The sequence below is a fragment of the Danio rerio genome, chromosome 1, assembly GCF_049306965.1.
Source record: "Danio rerio strain Tuebingen ecotype United States chromosome 1, GRCz12tu, whole genome shotgun sequence".
Lineage (NCBI taxonomy): Eukaryota > Metazoa > Chordata > Actinopteri > Cypriniformes > Danionidae > Danio > Danio rerio.
This window is the reverse complement of record NC_133176.1, coordinates 17,011,473-17,033,775: the sequence shown is the minus strand read 5'-3', so window position 1 is coordinate 17,033,775 and position 22,303 is coordinate 17,011,473. Positions and strand designations below refer to the sequence as shown.

Sequence of the window (22,303 nt, the reverse complement as noted above, 5' to 3'; positions counted from 1 at the left end):
AGTATCAGAAGTCAAACGTGAGGAAAAGTAATTGTGTGTGTGTGTGAGAGAGTGAGAGAGTCAGTCAGGCTGCTCTGTCTGGCCCTGATCCAGGAGTGTAGTGGCCCAGAAGACGAGTCCTCTCATCTGAGTAAGTGCTGTCTGTCTGTGTGTGTGTGTGTGTGTGTGTGTGTGTGTGTGTGTGTGTGTGTGTGTGTGTGTGTGTGTGTGTGTGTGTGTGTGTGTGTGTGTGTGTAAGTGTGTGTGGATGCATCTCCAGAATTATCCAGACGGGACAAGCAGGTGTGACAGCTCCAAACCCAGTGCTTCACTATGTGAGAAACAGCTCGATCCACACCTCTGTGTCTCGATATGGATTTGTCCTTGGCAATCTTAGTGCTGACATTTGTATGCCTGTGTTCACGTCTGTGTGAGTGTGTGTGTGAGTGTGTTATCTCTTTGGTTTGTAATCATGTCCTCCAATGTTTGACATAATTTCTGAGAATAATTGGTGTTTATGTGATTGTTTGTGTTGTTCTGGCTTTCTGGGTATTTTTTTTTCAATCTGGAGAGTAATGAAGAGAGTATTGATTTGAAGAGACCATGTGAGGATTTATAATGTTTGTAAGCATTCCTGTGCTGTACGGATAGATGCTGAAATAGATGTCAACACTACTCAAAAAATGCTAAGCAAATTAAAATGCAGTAAAAAATATATAATCACCCTTTTTTCAATAATGAGCTATTCCAGTAATTGTTCTAGCAGTATATTGTGCAACACTATTCCATGCATGAAAGATTTTTGATACTACTTCTACACTGTAAAACCCAAAAAGTTAAGTTAACTTAAACCATTTGAGGAAACCAATTGCAAAAACTATTTTAGTTCAAAAACCATACCTAAAGAGTACTGTGAACCATTTGAGTAAATGAAACAATCAGAGCACAGTAAAACCCAATAAATGAAGAGAACTCAAACTGAGTACTGTAAAGCCCAATAAGTTAAGGCAACTCAAATAGTTTGAGGATTTCTACAAACCATTTAAGTTAAAAACTAATGTATTTGAGTACTGTGAACTTACTTCTACTAAGTAATGAAGTATTTAATTAACTCATTACCTTCAACACTGAGTCAAAACTCTTTTCAAATCAGTAAAATTAACTTTCAGTCAATTTTGAGTTAACTACACTCATTTCATTTGACTGTTGGCTTTTACAGTGTATAAGAGACTCTACTTCAGACTAAATTTGGCGCACATGTAATATTATTAATATATATTATAAATATGAGGTGGCACGGAAGCTCTGTCGTTAGTGTTGTTGCCTCGTGTTGCCTTGTGTTGTCATGGGTTTTCCTTAGTTGCTCTGGTATCCCTCACAGTCCAAAGACATGCGCTACAGGTGAATTGAATGAACAAAACTGGTCGTAGTGTATGAGTGTGAGTATTAATACAAGAGTGTTTGTTTCCCAGTACTGGGTCACGTCTGGAAGGGCATTCGCTGCGAAAAACATATTCTGAATAAAGGCTGGTTTATACTTCTGTGCCGAGTGATTGGTGTGACTTATGGCGCCTGCGTGCTGTTTGTATTGCTATGCAAAAACACTTTCGAAACGCTAGCTGGCAGAAGGTTTTTTATGTTCTTCTGTGTCGTGTTTTTTTTGTGGGCATTTTGTTTTTTGGAATGCTACCTTGATGTACAAGTAGCTAAAACTCGCTCGTTTATAGTGCGGAAAGAGGCAGACGTGCAACAACATTAATCTTAAGGTAAACACATAACAGTTTTTTATCTAGAGCTACTTCACAAGACTCGACACTTGTAAACACTCGTTCCAACATGTTTGTGTGGCTCTCTGTCCTGCCCACACTGGCCACAGCTACCAAGCCAACCAATGACACAATGACACATTGCGCTCTGCGTCCTGATTTTGCCAAGTGCTAGTTTCCCTGAGACCGTCATGACGTTTGATTGGCTGATGGAGTTGTTGTCCCTGGGTCATCATAAAAAATGTTGGTCTCAGGGCAACTAGCACTTGGCAAAATCAGGACGTGCTGTGGGCACACAGACCATGCAAAGGCTTCGCCGGAGCATACATGTGCACTTGATGCAGAAGCATAAATCAGCCCTAAGTTGGCGCTTCATTCCTCTGTGGAGATTCCTGATAAATTAGGGACTAAGCTGAATAAAAATAAATAAAATAATTAACTTTTAATATTAACATTAATAATATTAATAATAGACAATTAAAAGTTTTGTCTTTTGGTCAGTTTTTATTTGACAGTAGCTAAGACTGGATTTTATTTTTATTAACAAAAATACTGTAACTTTTTTTGGTAGTTTGCTTGCGTTGCTCAATTTTCAAAGTAGTCCAGTCACAGATGTTTTCACACTGCATTACTATCTGGGAGATCATTTCGTTGGTGCTGTGTTTACACTCCAAAATGGATCGGTGACAGGGGGTTTTACACAGCATGACTTTACAATAGGAAGAATCGTTGACAACTTTGTCTTGGTCTGCAAACTACATCTCACAACCAAGAACACGTGAGAAGTGACATGGAAACAGTGCAGGTAAGGTAGTATATCTTTTGTTATTAACTAGTCTACATCATGAGAACAAGCCTTTAGTGGAATAGAAAATGTACTTATTTTGCTCACCTGACTTTTGAAGTCAATAGGTCCAACCCACACGGTGTTCCTGCCAATTTCCACTAGTTTTTCCTCCATTTCTTGGGTCCAAATAGACCGAAAAGAAGCTCTTTTGACTTCTCTCCCAACCTCCTGCTGGCCTGCCCACACTAGTGGATGCTGCTCTCTCATTGGCTGTAGGTGATCGCTAATGTTATTGATGTTTGAAAGCATACCAAATATTTCATGGGTATCTGGGACTCATTGGTGATTGTCTCAGATTGCATCTATGATAGTTTACACTGTCTGACTGTTACTCATGTGAATGAGCACCGACTTGATTTCAGGCAAAACCTGTCGGCAAGTCAAAATCAGGGCTAAAATCATGCAGTCTAAACTCATCATAAGACAGATGTCATATTTCCTGATTTTCCTTAATGTTCACTGACTAAAAAGTTTAATTCCCATAACATATATAAAAATAAATCAGATGTTGTGTTCAGAAATAAGCAGACAAAAAAAAATGGTCACAGACAAAATTATAACAGGTACAACTATGACTGCCATTGACCTAAGTGACTGCAAGTTGAGAAGCATGAAAGAAATTAAATGGCACAAAAAATAAGATAATCATAACATTAAAATCCCAGGCTCATTCTGATTATGTACCCCAATATACATTTCTGGAGAGAGCAAAATACATCATTTGTTTTTGCAATTCCACAGGGGCCGCTGTGTAAGTTTTTTCAGATCTAAAATATCTCTTGCGAGTTCCATTCGCACCTGCTGTTCTCACGTAAATCCATCCGCTGTTGACTAACTAACTGACTGACTGACCAACTTTGATGTAAGTGATCCACTTCCCCCTCCCTAAACCCAACCAATAGTATTTTGAAAAGCACCTATTGACCCGCCCACCGACTTTCCTGAACCCAACCACAGTGTTTTGAAAAGCAATCCAGAAAAAGAAAAGCCCTCACCAGATTTTATACCATGTTTCAGATTTTATCAAATTCTCACCCTTTTATTTACTTGTTTATTTCATATTTTGGCTTTTGTTTTTGTCTTACCTGCTTTCTGGAACCTATCTTTACCGGACTCAAATCCTGTTGTGGAACTTCCATCAGCATCTTAAGCAGGGCTACCAGACAAACTGGTAGCAGTAAAAAAGCTGTCTACGTGCAGGTAAGTGGTCAGCTGGTTAGCAAAAAAAGCGACAGCGTCATACCGCCCCATAGCGTTTGTTTTAAAGATTAAATGCCATAGATCTGGCTACATAATTTGCAATCTCCAGAACCGCATTTATGGCTGCATTTTCAGAATGAGCCTATATTGATCAATAGGCAAAACAAGTGAAGCAATGCATAAAAAACACAATATAGAAAACTTCCAATAAATGGAAAGTAAAATTAAAAAATGACAAACAAAAATCCCTGACATATGATTGGGACAATAAAAAGGTAAATTCGCTGACTTTCAAGGTCTGGAATACACCTTTTAAAAATCCATGGTATTCCAGGTGGTCTCGTGGGATCCCTGTTTGAATGAAACATGGCCGATTGCCTTACTTTGCTTTTATATACTGTATGTCGATGTGAATGCGTGAGTGACAATGTGTGTGTGTGTGTGTGTGTGTGTTGGCTATTTGTGTGTAAATCCTCTTTCCATCCTCATCAGAGTGAGTGAGTGGTCTCTCCAGGGACAGGGCTCAGTCTGATCCCAGGCTCAGCTGGCCTCTCTGGGCTTCATCTCTCAAGCAGGTGTCCTCATGTGCTGGAGCCTGTTCTCATCAGCCTCTCGCAAACGAAAGGATTCAGAGAAACCTGCCAGACCTCAGGGGAAGACTCAGGAAACTCTGCCTGGGAGAGACGCTTTCACTGTGTACTGGGTAGACAGAAAGTTTGCTGGAAAGTTTGCAAGTCTGTGCAATCCTATGTCAAAGGTAAGATCATTCTGTTTCTTACTGGCTGGAACTCTGTGGAGCTGTCCATTATAGACATATGTTTTAGGGATGGGAGAGTAGGGCTTAACCTAACACTTTTTGACTATCTGCGAATTCGCATAGGGTTCAGAGTATATATGTGGATGTATATATTAGAGATGCCACAATTGTCAATATAAAATTGAACCTTTCGGTACGAAGTCCACTTTCAATACGCGCTTGTGAATTGCAGTTTTTTCGGTTTTACGTTTAAATAATTTGTGTGCATGTTATTTATCTCCGAATTGACTGTTTGCGTGTGCCTACAAACTCCTCCCCACGATTAAATATTCAATCACTACGCTCTAACGTTAGGGGGCGCTTAACCATCATTTACACTTTAACATGGCGAGTGGTGGTGAAGTGAAGCAACAGTACGAGGAAGCACCGGTGTCTTTCAAATCCACAGTGTGGGGACATTTTGGTTACACATATAACCTACTCAAACGGAAACATTTCCAACATGACTGCCAATCTGCGGCGCCATCACCGAGCAATATCACAGTCTGAAGGCAAGATAGCAGAGAAGGTAATAAAGTCGTCCACAAAACAACAATCCCTCGCTGAATCCTTCCAGCAAACATACCCAACTGGTTCTGAAAGACATAAAAATAACAAAGGCAGTGTTAAGTTTAACTAAGATGGTTTATTTATGTTTACTGAAGTAGAATTAAGTTCATTTGAAATGGTCAATTTGTACATGGGCTACCAGCAGCTGTGAGATTTCAGTGTTATTTTTTTACTATTATTATTATACAATACACTATCAACTATTGTGCTTTGAAGTAAAATAAAGGAGTATTGCAATAAATTGTTTTTTATTTTTTATTTTGATTGTTTATTGTTTTTTTCTACTTAACATCTTACTGTTCGTATTGCCTAAGCAAAGAATAGCAAAAAAATAATAATAATAATAATAAAAATAAAATAAATACCTATGTGTCAAGCCATCAGAATCGAAACAAAAACCGGATTAAAAACTGTGTTGTTGCAACCCAAGTATGTATGTATGCATTTATGTATGTACAGTATATTTGACAAGTCTTGTTGTTGGTCCCAGTTGAAAGAGCAACAAATAATGACTTGGTAGTTGATCTTTTGGAAAAGTGGCAGGCGGTAGATTTTTCCCATTAATCATCTGTTGAACTGCATCCCGATTATCACAATACTGCGGAAGACCTATTAAAACCCGCATGGACCCAAGATTCTCACAGAAATCAGTCAAGTTTGGTGAAGGAAAAGTCATGGTTTGGGGTTATTTTCAAGGTGTGCAAGAGATCTGCAGAGTGTATTGCAGCATCAACAGTTTAAGGTATCAACACATTTGTGTTGCCCATTTTATTACAAACCACAGGAAAAGGCAAATTCTTCACTAAGATAGTGCTCCAGGATTGGACAGCCTAGTCAACTGATATAAACACTATTAAGCATATCTGGGGTAATGGAGGAGGCATTGAAGATGAATTCAATCTTGATGAACTCTGGGAGTCCTGCAAGAATGCTTTCTTTGCCATACCATCCTCATTGGTGTCATACACAATATTAATTTTTTTTCCACTGCACCATGACTTTATATTCCATACTGTACATTATTTCTGTTAACTGACAAGACTTTGGTCTAAGCAAAGTCAGACCTTACTGTCCTATTTCAAGTCATGATCATATTTTATTTTAGTAAAATATGCGTAATCTAGAGCAGGGGTATTCAAACTGTGGCTCAACTAGTGGGTTGCACAGTGAGGAAAGGTGGTTTACACAACGTCACTTAGCTGCAGCTATATTTACATTGTGGTGAATCAAAACTAGTCCGATAATGAGCGAACGACTCTTTAGAGACTATTCTGTTTTTAAATTAATCATTTAGGTTAAAACATATGAGCCGAAACAGTCTGAATCAGCATACATTGAATGACTGAGTCAGATTCATTTGTGTTGATCCATCATGTGTGAAGTGTTTGATAAAATGGAAAAGTTTTTCAAACTAAAGGTGTCGCAGACTTCTAATACGTCTTCAGATCAAACCAAATCTAAAAAGGAGCCACACAGAAAATATGATTAGTCCTAGCTCGATCTTAGTTTTATCGCCAGCAAAGGTCCAGAGGGTGAGGAAGTCCTGCCTTGTCTTTTATGCTTAGAAAAGCTTGCAAGCGCTAGTATGAAACTCTTAAAACTTAAAAGGCACCTGACAACAAAACATTCTGCAAATGTCAACAAAGGTATATTATCTTCTAAAAAAAGAAGAGTATCTTCGTCAACAAAAAAATAATCACAGTTACAGCCAGCATGCCACAAAAAGCACTTCAAGCCTCATTTTGTGTATATTGAATCGCAAAATCCAAAAAGCCACAAACCACATATTTTTAAAACACACATATTTTTGACTGCTTGGAATGGATATATTTTTTACCCATTTTTCAATATTAAAATATTATGGTAGGTCTTGAGATTGAATTACTTGGCTGGGTCCTGGAATGAAAAAGTGTTGGAACCCCTGATCTAGACCTTTGCCTTTCATAAAAGTCACTTTTGATACCAAATGATCAACGAGAAGTCAAGTTATTATTTTTGGTTCATAAAAATTAGATAGGAGACAAGACTTTTATCAGGTAATGTACAGTATAAACATTGAACACATTGCAAGTGTGGTCTTGTGCTTATATGCCGTTATCACAACACACACATGCAGCTTTAACACAGTTAAAACAATGTGGGAAATTAAATAGATGTAGAAATACAACTGAATTTGAAAAAAATGACTAATGTTACAGAATAGCATAACTGTAATAGCAGCAAGGTGCATTGTGATCCAGTTACAGCCTTTCTCATCCCATATATAATACATGAACACTTATACAGTGCAAATATATTGAAAGCATATAGTTTTACACCATTCTATTACAAGGGTAGAAATTCAGTGGTTTAATATTGTTAGCTCATTAGCTCACTAGATGAAATGTTAATTCCCACAGCTGTTAGAATTAGTATTAACTTGGAATGGATTGGCGGATTTGAATTGTCGAGCGTTGAGTCTTTTATGGGATGCTGAGGTGATCTGTCAGGCCTGTGTTGCTCCAGTTTCATGAATGTCGTGGTGAACCGCTTTGCTTTGCCCACTCAACCAGAGCCATCACACACTGCTGTTGGCGTTAGCCTGCTAGCGTTGTTCCAAACTGCGCTCCATAATTATGTGTGAATGTTTGAGTGTTTATCACTGTCAAAACCAGGACCACATAAAATATGCACACAGATATATCTGCAAAATTGAAACACCTGTTATTTAACTGTTCTGTTATTCAAACCATTGCACATTTGTTTATTAAACATTTTGCACTGATTTGATAAATGCTTTCTGTAATAAATTAGTAGTAACATCATTTAGGCCAATTTAAAAATCATTTAAAGCCACTCTACAGAAGCTCATGCAAAATAAGCTCAGAAAAATACAGTCTAGACCTGCTCATTATTTTCAGAGTTATATAACCTGCTTGAGTATGAAGTTATTACAGTCTTTCTATATGCCTTTAACCCTGTTTCAACCCCCAGTGAGCTGTTTACTGTCCTCCAATAGCTGCCGTACACCCAGAAATGAAGTCTCATAAGTAACTGATATGAAATGCCCTTTGTGGGCACTGGGCAGGAACTCAGTTAACTGTTACGTACACACACTGCATAAATATGAGGTCCATGGAACGCTCAACTAACACACATTTGATATCAAGAGTTTTATAAAAGCATGCTGCCAAGACTCAGTATGGGACAAATAAGCTTAGTGAAATAGTGTATTTGCTTTGAGAGAATTTATGTATTTAGTTATATTATTACATATTATTATTAAAAATGTGTTTATTTATACCTTACATTAAGCATAATTACCCAGAATATCTAGATTAAGGCTCAATAATGTGTTTATACAGTATATTTTGTTCTTATTCTAACATAGGTAACCTACTCAGGCTCATTATTGATATATACCCCTGTAAACATTTCTGGAGAGCGCCAAATACGTCCCAGGAGTTACATTGTTTTGCTATTTTTGTCTTTCGAAAATCCGCCAAAGACCGATGTGTATGTTTGGGATCTCAAATTTCTTTTGCAAGTGCCATTCATGCGTGCTATTCTCACGTAAATCCACTAAAGGCTGCTGTCGACTGACCCACCAATACCCCCACCCACCTCCTTCCCTAAACTCAACCGATAGTGTTTTAAAAAGCAATGATTGACTAGCATCCACCCACTTTTCCTCAAATTTCCATTGTTTTGAAAAGCAATACAGAAAAAGAAAAAGCCCTTACGCCAGCCGGATTTTTACTACATTTTCAAATTCTACCACATTTGTCACCCTGTTATTTACTTGTTTATTTAATTTTTCTGGCCTTTTTTTTTGTCTAACCTGCTTTCTGGAACCGCTCTTCATTGGACTCGAACATTGTTATCGCTGTAAACTCCTTTCTGTGTCTCAAGTCTGCCGACATACGTGGCAAGCTACTGGGAAAACTGGTAATAGCGGAAAAGTCAACCGATAATGTGAAAAGCAACAACGTATATCACCCCGTAGCCTTCATTTTAAAGATGCAATGCAGCCATACATCTGTCTACTTAATTTGCGATCTCCAGAAATGTATATAGGGCTAAGTTTTCAGAATGATCTTGTTTTGTAGATAGCCTACGTTCCTAGAGTATAGATTGGCTGTCCAGTACATATTTTTAGGAAACCCACTAGATTTCTTCACCATAATTTATTTCTTAATCCCTTGTATATTTCTATATACTTTCTCTCCTGCTCACACACAGAACACACATCGAGCTTGAGTTGGTGAAACTAAAAACAAGATTTATTTGAAGACTAAGAAGATGAAACCCTCTTTTATATAATCTAGACTTTCCCGTTCAAGTATACCTATTAAATCACTGATAATTGCAAATATTTAGTTCAAACTGAGCATAAGAATAGGGAGGAAAGGTGATTTAGGTGACTTTGAACTTGGCATGGAAATTGGGGACAGACAAGATGGTTATTGTATTTCAGAAACTACTGGTCTACTTGGATTTTTCACACACAACCATCTCTAGGGTTTGCAGAGAATGTATTGATATGTTATATTCATTTACACAATAATTGTTGTCTGTTCTGTGGGCAAATAAAAAAAAATGTTGGTTGGTTCTGCAAGAGATTGACTGGTTTGAGCTGATAGAAAAGCACCATAACTCAAGGACTCCAGAAAAACTCTGAACGAACACATCAAACCTTGAAGCAGGTGTGCTAGAGCAGCAGAAAAACAGACTGGTTAAGGGGGTCACACATCAAATGCGCCACGTCATGTATTTTAAAATTCTAAACATAGATTTCTATCAGGTTAAGCACACCCGTGTTGCAAGTTAGGCTGTCCACAGTGCCCAGCTACGACCCAGGACACTGTTCAAATTTCTGTCACGCCACAGAGCGCCATCTGAATAGTTTTATTTTAAATAACATGCTAATGTGCACGTCCCGTGTGCGGTACTTTCAACTGTCATGTGTGCGACGTGGCACATCTGGTGCGCGACCCCCCTTTACACTCCACTCAGAACAGAAACTGAGGCTACAATTTACCAAAACTGCATGACAAATGATTTTAAAAAGATTGTCTGGTTTGACAAGTCTTGATTTCTGCTGCAACATTTAGAATACAGGCTCAGAATTTGGTGTAAACAACATGAAAGCATGGAATCATGCTGTCTTGTATCAATTATTCATGTTAGTGGTCCTGTAATGGTGTAGGGAATATGTTTGTGGCAGAACCACAGTACCAAATGGCCTGTTTAAACATCATCATTTACCTGAGCTGAGTACAGTTGAAGACCATGTGCTGTAGTAATGTTCTCAAGCAGGATAATGTATCATCACAAAGCTCAAATAATCTCAAACTGGCAATGACAATGGGTTCACTTGACTCAAATGGCATTCACAGTCACCAGTAGAGCACCAAAGTAGAGCATTCACAGTTAAATAAGAGCACCTTTGGGATGTGGTTGAACAGCAGTTTGCTTGAATGTGCAGCCAACAAATATGCAGGAGCTGTTTTAAGTTGCCATGTAACAGAAGTTAAAATTATTTTTTTCTCTTCCACTTGAAATGGTCCTGAAATAAGAAAGGAAATGTAGGGCAGTGCATGATTTCATTCTTTGGGAACCATTTGGATTGTGGAGATGGGTGCTGCAAACAAAATGAAAAGAGATTGACAAATGGATGAAGACAGAGGGGAAACATTAACTTTTTACACTAGTAGAGTAATAGCCCCTTCCAAAAAGCATTCAAGGTGACCAGAAGTGAAAAAAAGTACTTTTAAGAGAGGGTATACAAATTAGGATATTTGATTGAAAACTTATTTTTTTACAAAATAAAGAAGTGCACAGATCTTTTATAACAAGCACTTCTATTAAAAAAATAAAAATAAAAAAACAAGCAGAGTAAATTTAAATTTCACATTGCAACTTTAACACTTGAACTACCAGAATAATTTGTAATACAAATTTAATTTAATACAATGCTAGAAATCAATATTCATATATTTAGGAATGTTTTAGTCCAGTATGACAGTTATATGGGTTATTTATTATTAATATTTATTATTAAATGTTTAAAATGACTGCCTCTGTAGGTAACCCAGGCTAATTCTGAAAACGTACCCCATGTACATTTCTGGAGAGCAAAAATACGGCCCAAGAGGTACGTTTTTTTCTGTTTTTGTTTTCACAAATCAACCCAAGGCTGCTGTGTACACTTTTTCCGATCTCAAATTTCTGTCACAAGTGCCATTCGCGTCTACTCATCTTACATCTTATTTTTGTCTTACCTGCTTTCTGGAAGCATTCTTTGCCAGACTCTAACCCCATCGTCCTCTCAGCCTAAGTCCACAGGCGTACAAGGTGAGCCACTGGACAAACTGGTAACATCGGAAAAGCCATGCATATGGAGGTAAGTGGTCAGCTGGTAAGCACAAAAAGGAACAGTGTCATACAGGGCCCAATTGGTTCTTTTTATAAATAAAATGCAGCCATATGTACATCTGCCTTCGTAATTTGTGATCTCCAGAAATGTATATAGTGCTATGTTTTCAGAATGAGCCTGTATTGTCTGTAGTTCTACTGTTAATGCCACAATACCCACATGGACCAACATTTCTGAGGCATGTTTCCAGTACATTTTGAATCTATGCCTTAAGAATCCAGGAACTTCTGAGTTCAAAACATGTTCTATGCCAGTACTAGCCAGGCATGCCTAATAAGAGTGTCGATGAGTGAATTATAAAGGGCCAACTTGAACTTTCCTGTGAGATTTATAAAGCAGTGAAACCACACTTCTTCAAGATTCCTATAAAATTGCCACCATGCTGGATAATCTCCTTTGTTGTGGCTGTTAATGAGAGCGTGTAGGCTGATGAACTTGCAAACTCTGCTCTTTCCTCGCTCCCCCGATCTCATGCACACTCCTCACGTGCACAGCTCTGAGTCTTCCTGTGAGCCACTTCCTTCTGATGCTGCTGTGGCAACCGTATCGAGGGACAGCAGTGTTGCCTGGAACTTTTCTGAGGTAGGGAAGCCAAAGCTGACAGTTTCCAGGAACACACACACACGTGGACACACACACTTACATATGCTCTGGCTTTGCAAGAGACCATCTGGCCTGATGTATGACAACACACTAGGATGTCTCTAGCTTGCTGCGTGACTAACGCTTAGTCTGGGAAATATTTTCAGCCATAAAGTAGACATAGGCAATCTCCGTTTTGACATGGAATCATTCTGTCTTTTCTTCTTTAATGGAACATTCAGAAGCCATAACCTTTCCTAACATGCACACAATGCTCTTTCTTCTCAGTCAAACACGAGCATGACCTTTATAAACATAAACATGATTCAAAGATTTTGAGAGGTTCTTCAATAGGAGGCAGTGCCAGCAAGGCCATAGTCTGCTAAAGCTTTAGATCCGCATGCTATTATTCGCTTCAGTATCTCTCTCTCTTATTGTATAATAGAGGCTTGTCTCTGGTATCATGCTTCCATATTCATCTCATTTCATTTGCACTGTGGGTCAGATGGCTTTAATTTCGCTGACTGCACCCTGGCCGGCCAGAACACTGATGCAATAATGTGGCAACAATAGAAAGCTGCGCATGCCGTGGGGAGATGTGCTGGACAGGCTCTGTTTTGGCATCCCATTATTCTAGGTTTGATTTGTTTGGTAGGTTTGCATCCACACTGCGTCTCCAAAGATTTTTTTTTTTTTTTTTTTTGGCCATTCCTGCAGCTCCCACAATCTAGACTTTCAGCTGAGCCATAAGAAAGTGTAGGATTACTGAGTAAAAGTTTAATACTGTATACTGCACTGTACTGTTATATATATATATATATTTTTTTTTTTGACAGGAAATGACACAGGCTTTTCCTAAAACATAATAAGACATGGGTCATTATTGTGGAAAAAAAAGATAATATTTTCTAAAATTTATTATTATTCATACAATTCTCGATAATCAATAGAACAATGATTACAGCAATCAAATGCTTCCTATAATTGCTGACCAGCTTTTTGCATGTCTCCACTGGTATTGTTGCACAATCATCTTTAGCGATGAGCTCCAACTCTTTCAGGTTTATTTCCCTCCAGAGATTTTCAATTGGATTTAGGTCGCAACTCTGGCTGGGCCACTGTAAAATGTAATTTTTTTTTTTTATCTGCTAATCATTTCTTCACCACTTTTGCTTTGTGTTTTGGGCTGTTGTCATGCTGAAATGTCTACTGGTGCCCAAGGCCATGTTTCTCTGCAGCGTGTCTAATGTTGTTGTATTCAGATTATATGTATTCATCCATTTTTATAGTGCCATTTACTATGATTAGGTTCCCTGGTGCACCGTCTGAAACCCTGCCATAACCCACATTAGATTTCCTAAAACATTAGGTTCCCACCACCATGTTTGACAGTGGGGATGAACCCTTCAATCTAAAAGAGTTGGAGCTCATTGCTAAAGATGAATGGCCAAAAATACTAGTGGTTATCATTGTCATGTTATCTTTTGGGAGAAGCCTGTTTCATTTCCGGTAAAAAGACAAACAAACAAACAGAAAAAACTTGCTGGTTAAATACTATTAACTATAAGTTTGAATTTGCGAGGGGTATGAATCATTATTAAGCCTGACACCTGATGACAAATAAATAAATGTGACCCAGCATCACATAACTAGTCTCAAGTTGCATGAATATATCGGTAGTAATAGACAATAATTAAGTACATTGTATGATTTGAAATAATACATTTGACCTTTATGACAAAAAAGATTTGAATAGTTAAAAAAGATCATGTTCCTTTAAGACATTTTGAAAATTTCTTTGAGTAAAAATATCAAATTATCAAACTTTTTTTTATTTGTAATAGAAATTGCTAAGAATTTTATTTGGACAGCAGTAAACATGATTTTCTCAATATTTCAATTAATTCAAACCCTCATGTTTCAGATTTCAAATAGTTGTAATTTGGCCAACTACTGTCCTATTATCACAAATCATACTATACATCAATGGAAAGCTTATTTATTTATTTATTTTTAATCCTTATGATTGTTTTTTGGTCTAGGATCTCACATAATAAAAACACAGATACTGTTTTGACTATATATATATATTTATTTATATATATATATTATTTTATTATTATTTTATTTTATTTTTGTTGTTTTTCCAGGCAAAACTTGATTTTCAGTGGAATGCAAATTATACTAAACGAGCGATTTGTGACAGCATTTTTATCACATTACAGCTATATTAATTGTCTGTTACAAAATTTGTTACCGATTTGTGCTTATTAATGTCAAAGGATGTCAGAAAGGTCCTGCCTGTTCCCTATTTTGATTCCTAAATCCATACACTCATATAGGCCTAGTCAGACAGAAAATACACACACGGTGAGGCAACAGCACTGTAACAACACTGTCCTGGACTAACCTTCAGCTGAAACCAAAGAAACCACACTGCCACCTGCTGGAGGACTCTGGTGAAGCCAGTAAACTGTCAGGCAAGCAATTTGAATGGTCATTAACCAGCTTTTACTACAGAATTTGGTGTATAACATATTCAAATCCCAGGTATCGTGTTGGAGATAACAACACGCCATATGTTTTGATACGATTTTATTATTCAAGGCATTATATATAATATTTAAAATGTTTTGAGAGCTTGTTCATCACCAGTCTAGCAAGCATAAATATATCAAACCATCTGGTGTGATTTCTGTTTTTCCCTCACGAGGCCATGTTCCTGGTGAATTTAGCAAGTTTAACTAAAAAAAATAATAATAAAAACAACAACACCGCGCAGCATGTTAATGAGGTGTGATCAAACCCACCTCCGACTGACCTACTTACTGTGTATCCAGATGGACAAAATCGTTAACTTTTCAGTGGTGCGATTTATTTACAGTTTCTCCGGTATAATTTATCTCGTTTACTTTTTATCTTTTGGAAAAATCTCTGAAAAACGCAAACGTCGTTATATAAAGCCCAAGTCCAGTAGTGCCCGCCCACCCCTGCCAATCATGATTTGCGGGATTCTGATTGGCTGATTCTGCTCATCAGTTGCAGATGGAAGCTTACAGCCTTCATCAAGGGAGGAATATAGGCAGTCTAAATCGCCTTAGCTCTTTTTGGGAGAACATTGGAAGGCTCGAGAGTCTGGTAATTGTGTTTCTTGTAATGAGATGGATGGGAGAGAGCGAATGAGATGAACACAGAATGAATGAATAGAGGGGGAGAAAAAGAGATGAATAGCTCTTTTGGACAGACAGGTGTGATGAACACAAACACCGCAGAATTATACAGCCCAGCAGCACAGCCTGTAGCCTGCGACCAGTTGATATTGTTTAGCTCTGTGGTTCTCAATCAATGGTCTAGGCCCTACCAGGGGAGGAAAAAAGATGATTTGGAAATTATATTATAACAGATTGAAAAGAAATATTACAATAAGCAAAAATAACTAACAATATTAATTCGCCTCACAAGAACATTTCAGTTTTAGATAGCCATGCAAATAGAAAATTAACCCTGTGGTTTTCGAAATTTTGGATAGATGGATGGATGGATGGATGGATGGATGGATGGATGGATGGGTAGGCTACATTGTATGCATGTGTGTGAAAGTCAAAAAAAACAAAAAACAAAATAGTTTGGCTGATGGTAGAGGTATGTTTATTACTTATAATATATAAAAATATAAATATATTGTTTCATTATTCACTTAATTTTCCTGTTTGCTTAAACAACTAATTTAAAATGGATTTATATAAATCAATAAGTTATAAAAATTATTTTTGAGAACTGGAATGTGTGGTGACTTTATTATGCCGTTAGATGGCGACAGGTGATTGTTTTCATGAATAAGTCAGCAGCAAAGACTTTTATTATGAAATGGAGCAGAACACATGTACAGACCACCAAACAGTACCAGTGTTGTATTCTACAACAAATTTTACTGTTCACAGCAGACATTCAAAGTGATGTTGAATATGGGAATGAAGGTAAGGTCATAATTATTACCTCTTTAATACTTTTTTAGCTGAGCAACTTGCTACTTAACTAGTTGTTAAGTTTTGATGTTCATCTGCTTATGCACTTTTTAAGTCGTGACGTATTGGTAACGTATGGAATACTGTTTCCAGGTACAAGCCGCTATATTGAACTGAGAAAATATTTATTTATAGACACTTGTTGTCCTATCACACATTGAAGTGATTTTTATATGAAATCACAGTGTAAATCACAGTCTCTGGACAAAAATTTTACCAAAAGTATTATAGCGCTTTGTAAATGCTTATTATTACAATTTGATGAGTCTCCCCATACAGTTTGATAGAGCGCTTGGACCCGAAAGATGCTTCACGTGACGTCACACTTAACAAGCTGATAGAGCAGAGACTTTTCCCTTTTGATATTTTCTTCTTTAGGAAGAAACTGTATACAAATTTGTTTTAAATACATGAAAAATGTTAAAGAAAAGGCTGTTTCAAATCCCTTTATATCCATGATAATAAAGCTATATTACTTATGTAATTCTGTTCCTAACATTAAATAACACTTTCTATTTTAAGTTAATATTGGCAGAACTTCTTATTCACGTTATTAAAATATTCCTAAAACAAAACTGTTCATTGTTGCTCATTAATGCCTTATCATTACACGGCACTCTGGAATACTTGATTATAATTGATCTATTGATCAATTCTTGATTCTAAATCTATCACAACAATCCGAGGTTATTCCCTAAATATAGTCGACTTCGAATCAACTTGACTGTTAGTTTAGTGAAGGCTGTATTCAGCTGTTTTTTTTTTTTTTTTTTTGTGTCAGGTTTATGTTTATAGTGTTAATACATTATTACAGCTTGTGTTTTGTGTCTGGTTGGTAGAACTAGTTTGTAGTTTTTGCAGAATAAAATCAATAAAGTCTTATCAAAGACCATAGAGTACGATGCCTTATACCGTACGTTCACACCGAAAGCGGCGAGAGCGTCAAAGTAGCCGGAAGTCATTCATTTTCAATGAGAGCCGGCGGCGATAGGCGACGATAAGCGGCGAGGAGCAGTGCGGCGCGTCTTCGCCGGCGTGAGCGTCGAGGAGAGTTGAAATGAAGTCAACTTTATGGTAATGAGCTATGACGCGTTTCGGCGGCAAGCAATCAGAATGAAGACGTCCACCGCTTGATAGCAGTTCAGGGAACACAGACCTGTGAACTTTGGTTCCGACCACAGTTGTTCCCAAGGGTTTGATTATTGCGGTCGCCGGATTTCCAATTATTTACAATGTTTTCCTACAGGAACATACATTAAATAAGTTACTGGCGAGTTACTGATGTTCATTAATGTTATATAAATTTATCTTTAAAAAGCGGGAATCTCACGCGATGTGACAGTACAAAACAGTACTGCTGCTTCAGGATATTTCAGACATATGGACACATATTGGATAAATAGAGCAAAGCCACACCACACGCAACTTGATCTTCGATTGTTATATGAATTTGATAAAAAGTGCGCAACATTTTCACGCTAAAAACATGCCTTATGCAGGAATGTAACTGATATGCTGCAACGGCTCCTTTAAATATGAGATCAATGTAGCGAGTTTTGACGCTCTCGCCGCCGGAGCTGAAGGCAGTCAGCGTTGTCGCCAGGGCGGCCAGAGCGACCTTGGACGCTCTCGCCGCTTTCGGTGTGAACGTACGGATAGAGACTTCTATGAAAACAACCGCCTTGATATGCATTATCTTTTACTTTACTCACAGCTCTTTGGAATACTTGATTCTGATTGGTCACTCCCAACATAAGAACACAAGAAATGTTATTCTCAGATACAAGCTCATCTGGGTACTCCAACCGCATAACAATGTGTCAACTAATATGCTCACATCAATATACATCCACATTTTAAGAGTTCACACTTTGCTATTGCTTGATACCAATTGCAGGTTTGGCATGCTGTCCCGGTAGAGAACTCAGAGATCCCACCTGTTAATTTAACATAAAAGGGGGGCCCGAGATCACATACAGTAGGTCTTGAGAGCTCCCCCTGGTAAAGGAGGGAAAGGGGGGAAAGGGGTGGACGTGGAAATTCTTCATATACGAAGATAAGGGAAGTAAGACAAAACAGGCTTTTAATTGTAGGCTTGGATTAATCTGATTGGTTCATCGATGATTGTTGATGAGATCCCAGCCACGATCAATCATAGCATGTGATTCTTTCGAAAATTGTTCAAACTTCCCTTATATTTAGATGCTTGTCGGTCACACCAATGTTTTTGCTTGTTTGGCACCAACTTGTGAGTAATACATTGGTTAGTGTATGCTCCATTCATTTCTGTCAGCTTTGCGTTTAAAGAGTTAATATATTATTACAGCTCAAATCAATGTTTAGAGTTACTTTTTCCATTTTATGATAAGTAACCATGCAGTAAGGGAGATAAAGTACATGCAGGCAGTTGTTATCACAGAATAGACCGTCAGGCTTTATTTAGCAAAATCAACCTCCTGGATGTACTTTATCCCTTACATATGGTAATGTGTTAGTACTCTTTTTATTGTATTGATTGGTTGATTGTCATTTTTAAGGCTTGATAGTGTCTGGTTGTTGAATGAAAAGAGTAGCATGACAAAAGCTACCAGAAGAAAAGTAGGTCTTTCGTGTTTGAAACAGCATGCATACAAACATAACATACAGCTGATCTGTTGTGACTCTTCTCTGTTTTCCTTTCCACAGTGCTGTCAAATAACTGCAGACAAGACTCACATTTGTTCCTGTCCTTGCCATGAGGCGGGATTACGTGGTCCATGGGCATCTAAAAAAGACATTTCTTCAAAAAGCATCGTGACATTGATTCTGCTTTGGGTCACTGCACTAAGCCACATGGGTCGACTGACACTCCAGACTCCACATCACAGGAAAGTATAGGTGAGCAAAATACTGGAGACGGAAAGATCCAGCAAGTGCAAGAGAGAGATCAGAGCTAATTAAAACAGACTTGTTTAAAATAAACACACACTGCTTTCAGAGGTGTTACTGCGGTTAATGAGCGGGAGGAGAACTGCCCACATCTAATGACCATTGATGCCCATTTTCACACAGTGCATGCAGGAAAACACTGACATTTGCCTTCTTCTTTCACACTTCATTACTCACTAGAACATCAGTCAGTCGCTTTCTCACAAACACTCCCACCGTAATGATGATAAATGCTGGAGAACATTTACCTGACGTCCACCGAATGAAGATTCAAAGCTCAGCAGGTTTACAGAGATGACTAGTTTTTTTATTAGTGTTATTAGCTGAGGAAATGTGAGTGGTGCTTGCGTGTGCAAAACTCACTGCTGGGATGTTGAGTTGTGGACAGAGTGGGTCACTTGCACATTGTTATGCGGTTGCTGAGGGGTTCTGTATGTTTTTCAATGGTTATTGGTTATTTACGATTCTACCAATGTGAAAATGCGGGGCTTTTTTCATTTATTTGATATGATTGTTTATTTTTGAGCAAATAGCATATTTTTATTTGACCTTCTGTTACTTTAATATGTAAAATCTTTTTTTATATTTACAATCAATCTTAATACAATTGTTTTTTTTTTTAATTATTATTATTATTATCATTAACAAGAAATTTTATTTAAACAGCCATTCACTTTGACAAAGGTTTACATTTTCAGTTGAGCAAAAAACAACAGCAAGAATAATAGTGTTGGGTATCGTTTGGGGTTATTTTGATACTGGTGCTAAAACTACTTTTAAAACAGTACCATCGTAAAACGGTGCCTAAACCGATACTTTTGAGCCAAAAAATTATTTGACCTTTTTTTTAAATTTTATTTAAACAATATAGATAAACTTCAAAGTTTAGTTTATATTAGTTGCTTTTTAAATGTTCCTTTCATGATCCCGTTCTACATGTTATAGCACATCATTCGATTAACGTCATTACGTAACTACGCTGTCCACTGTTTCCTCCAGTTTCATTTTTAATTTTTTGTTTTTTTTTACTTTTACTTTCATTCAGGAACATTTCATTCATGCCCCCATGACAAACTGAGGTATTGAATGAGGATATGATGTAAGGACTGGTTGTTTTAATGGAATTTGATACCGCATGCCAAATGGAAAGAAAGGGGGAAAAAAAGAACTCTGCATTTCATGCTGTTTACATGGTAGATTCTTAAAGTATTATCTTAATCAGAGATGACCAAACTAGGGCTAGCGGGCCATGCCATCTGAGAAGAGATGAAAAATGATGGAGATGGTTTAGAGACAGTCATTTCTAATTTTAAGTAACTTTTTATTTTTGTTTGTGTTATTGTTAAGCTACAAAAAAGCTAACTGAAATTAAATGTTCAATTTATATGGTTTAAATTAATCAGATTTATCATACTGTCACTCAATGGATAGAGGACTTTGGTGAGCAAATCAAGGCAAAAGCAGATTCTGCTTCACTAGTGTATTCAGCATTGAACTCCACTGTCTTATAAGTGTGAATATTTAGTTTTTATTGCAATAGTTATCATTTTAAAAAGTTATTCTACATTAGGTGATATGATAAATATTAGGAAATACATCAGGGAATTATCTATGGCAGCTTTAATGTAAAATTGTTTGGTTTATTTATTTTTGGCCCATGGCTCTCAATGATATTTAGTTTTTGGTCCTTCATGTGAAAAACTTTGAGCACCCCGGTCCTAATCATATTAAAATGATCATTGATGTCAAGTGCCAGATTATGTCACAAGCTGTCAAAAGTAGTGCATTCCTCTGCCTTCAAGTTGATTCCATGAGCCCTCAAATGTTTCATTAAGTTTGACGTGTAACCCTAAAGACGCCAAAGAGTAATATATAATCCCAAAATAACTTATAATAAACTTTGAAATAAAGAAACTTATAATAATATAAATTATAATATTATTAAATAAAACAGCTATAACATATTTGTCAATTTTTTTTCCAAGAACAAGCAATTATATGTTTAGCTTTCAGCAAACATAAAATAACAGCAATGTTTCATGCTTGACCCCTTTTGAAGTTCATTGGACAAATGTGTAAATTACACAAGCTGGGATCAAGAGGAAATAATTATTTATTTGATTAATTTTTAACAATTAATAATGATGCTTGTTTGTTTATAATGACGTATTCAGCATTTGTTTTTTATTCAATTAATTTTATTTTACTTTATATTTTTATTTATTTGTTTGTTTGATTGGTTGTTTATGTAAATTATTTATTTTATATATTTTATTTCATTAAATATATAAATAATAATAATAATAATAATAATAATGCTTATTATTATTATTATTATTATTAGTAGTAGTAGTAGTATTTAAATAAATAAAGTTATAAAATATATACATATATATATATATATATATATATATATATATATATATATATATATATATATATATATATATATATATATATATATATTTTTTTTTTTTTTTTTTTTTTTTTTTTTTATTCATGAGAAATTGTCATTTGCAGGTTAAAAAAAAGCTCAAATAAAATAAAATCACAATAGAACAAAATCCCTAAGAGCACATCAGAAAACCAAAAGCATCGTTGGTGGTTAATGACTAATGATTAATGGGCCATTTTCAGTCCATTACCTTCTCAGTTACTTAGCCAAATTCTGAAACAAAACAAACATTTAATCATTCAGCACTTAATTGAATGATTGTTTGTTATATTCATGTTTCTGTATAAGACTGAATCAATATGTATCTCATATTGAAACAAATAATTTAATGCATAATGATTAATCAGCCTGCATTTACGCTGATTGGTGTATTTATAAAAGCAGCCATTTAATGCTACATTGTTTTGAAAGCAAATGCAAGGATAATCACACAAATTGGAGGAGTCTGAAAAAAAGAATGTGAAAACATTGAAGAAAAATTTATTAATTTAGGCTGAATGATGGGAAACATTCAAGGAGATGAACAATTTTAACTCAATTTAAATTCCCATTAAAACATAATTACCCAAAGAGGACAAAGTGATTTAATCAAAAGTTGGTAATGGTTCATAAAAAAAGAGTGAGAGAGATCAGCGCAGGGGCAGTGAAGGCTATCATACAGACAAAATACAAGAGCATACAACTCTGGAATAAATTCAAGCATCCAAAAAGTCAAGCACAACCACTGTTGACTTTGA

General features: G+C 36.5%; 1 protein-coding gene and 1 long non-coding RNA gene across 5 annotated transcripts in view; one reads left to right on the top strand and one right to left on the bottom strand.

Annotated features, from left to right (window-relative positions):
- Positions 1 to 2,240: 2,240 nt before the first annotated feature.
- LOC141385537 (uncharacterized) lies at positions 2,241 to 15,157 on the bottom strand. Of its 4 annotated transcripts, none has more exons than XR_012405884.1 (3): positions 14,988 to 15,157; positions 11,422 to 11,555; positions 2,241 to 5,184 (listed from the first exon to the last, which is right to left on the bottom strand). It is a non-coding gene; the product is annotated as an uncharacterized lncRNA (long non-coding RNA). The 4 variants fall into 4 exon arrangements; XR_012405883.1 differs by having other exon boundaries at positions 3,024 to 5,184; positions 14,980 to 15,157; XR_012405887.1 differs by lacking the exon at positions 2,241 to 5,184 and adding an exon at positions 7,877 to 10,781 and having other exon boundaries at positions 14,980 to 15,153.
- An 886-nt stretch (positions 15,158 to 16,043) lies between these two features.
- The window catches only part of dlc1 (DLC1 Rho GTPase activating protein), a 236,967-nt gene continuing 230,707 nt past the window's right edge, over positions 16,044 to 22,303 (top strand). Inside the window, exons 1-2 of the mRNA XM_073949948.1 lie at positions 16,044 to 16,135; positions 18,869 to 19,060. The gene's annotated coding sequence lies outside the window, so the exon portion shown is untranslated. The remainder of the gene's footprint in view (positions 16,136 to 18,868; positions 19,061 to 22,303) is intronic.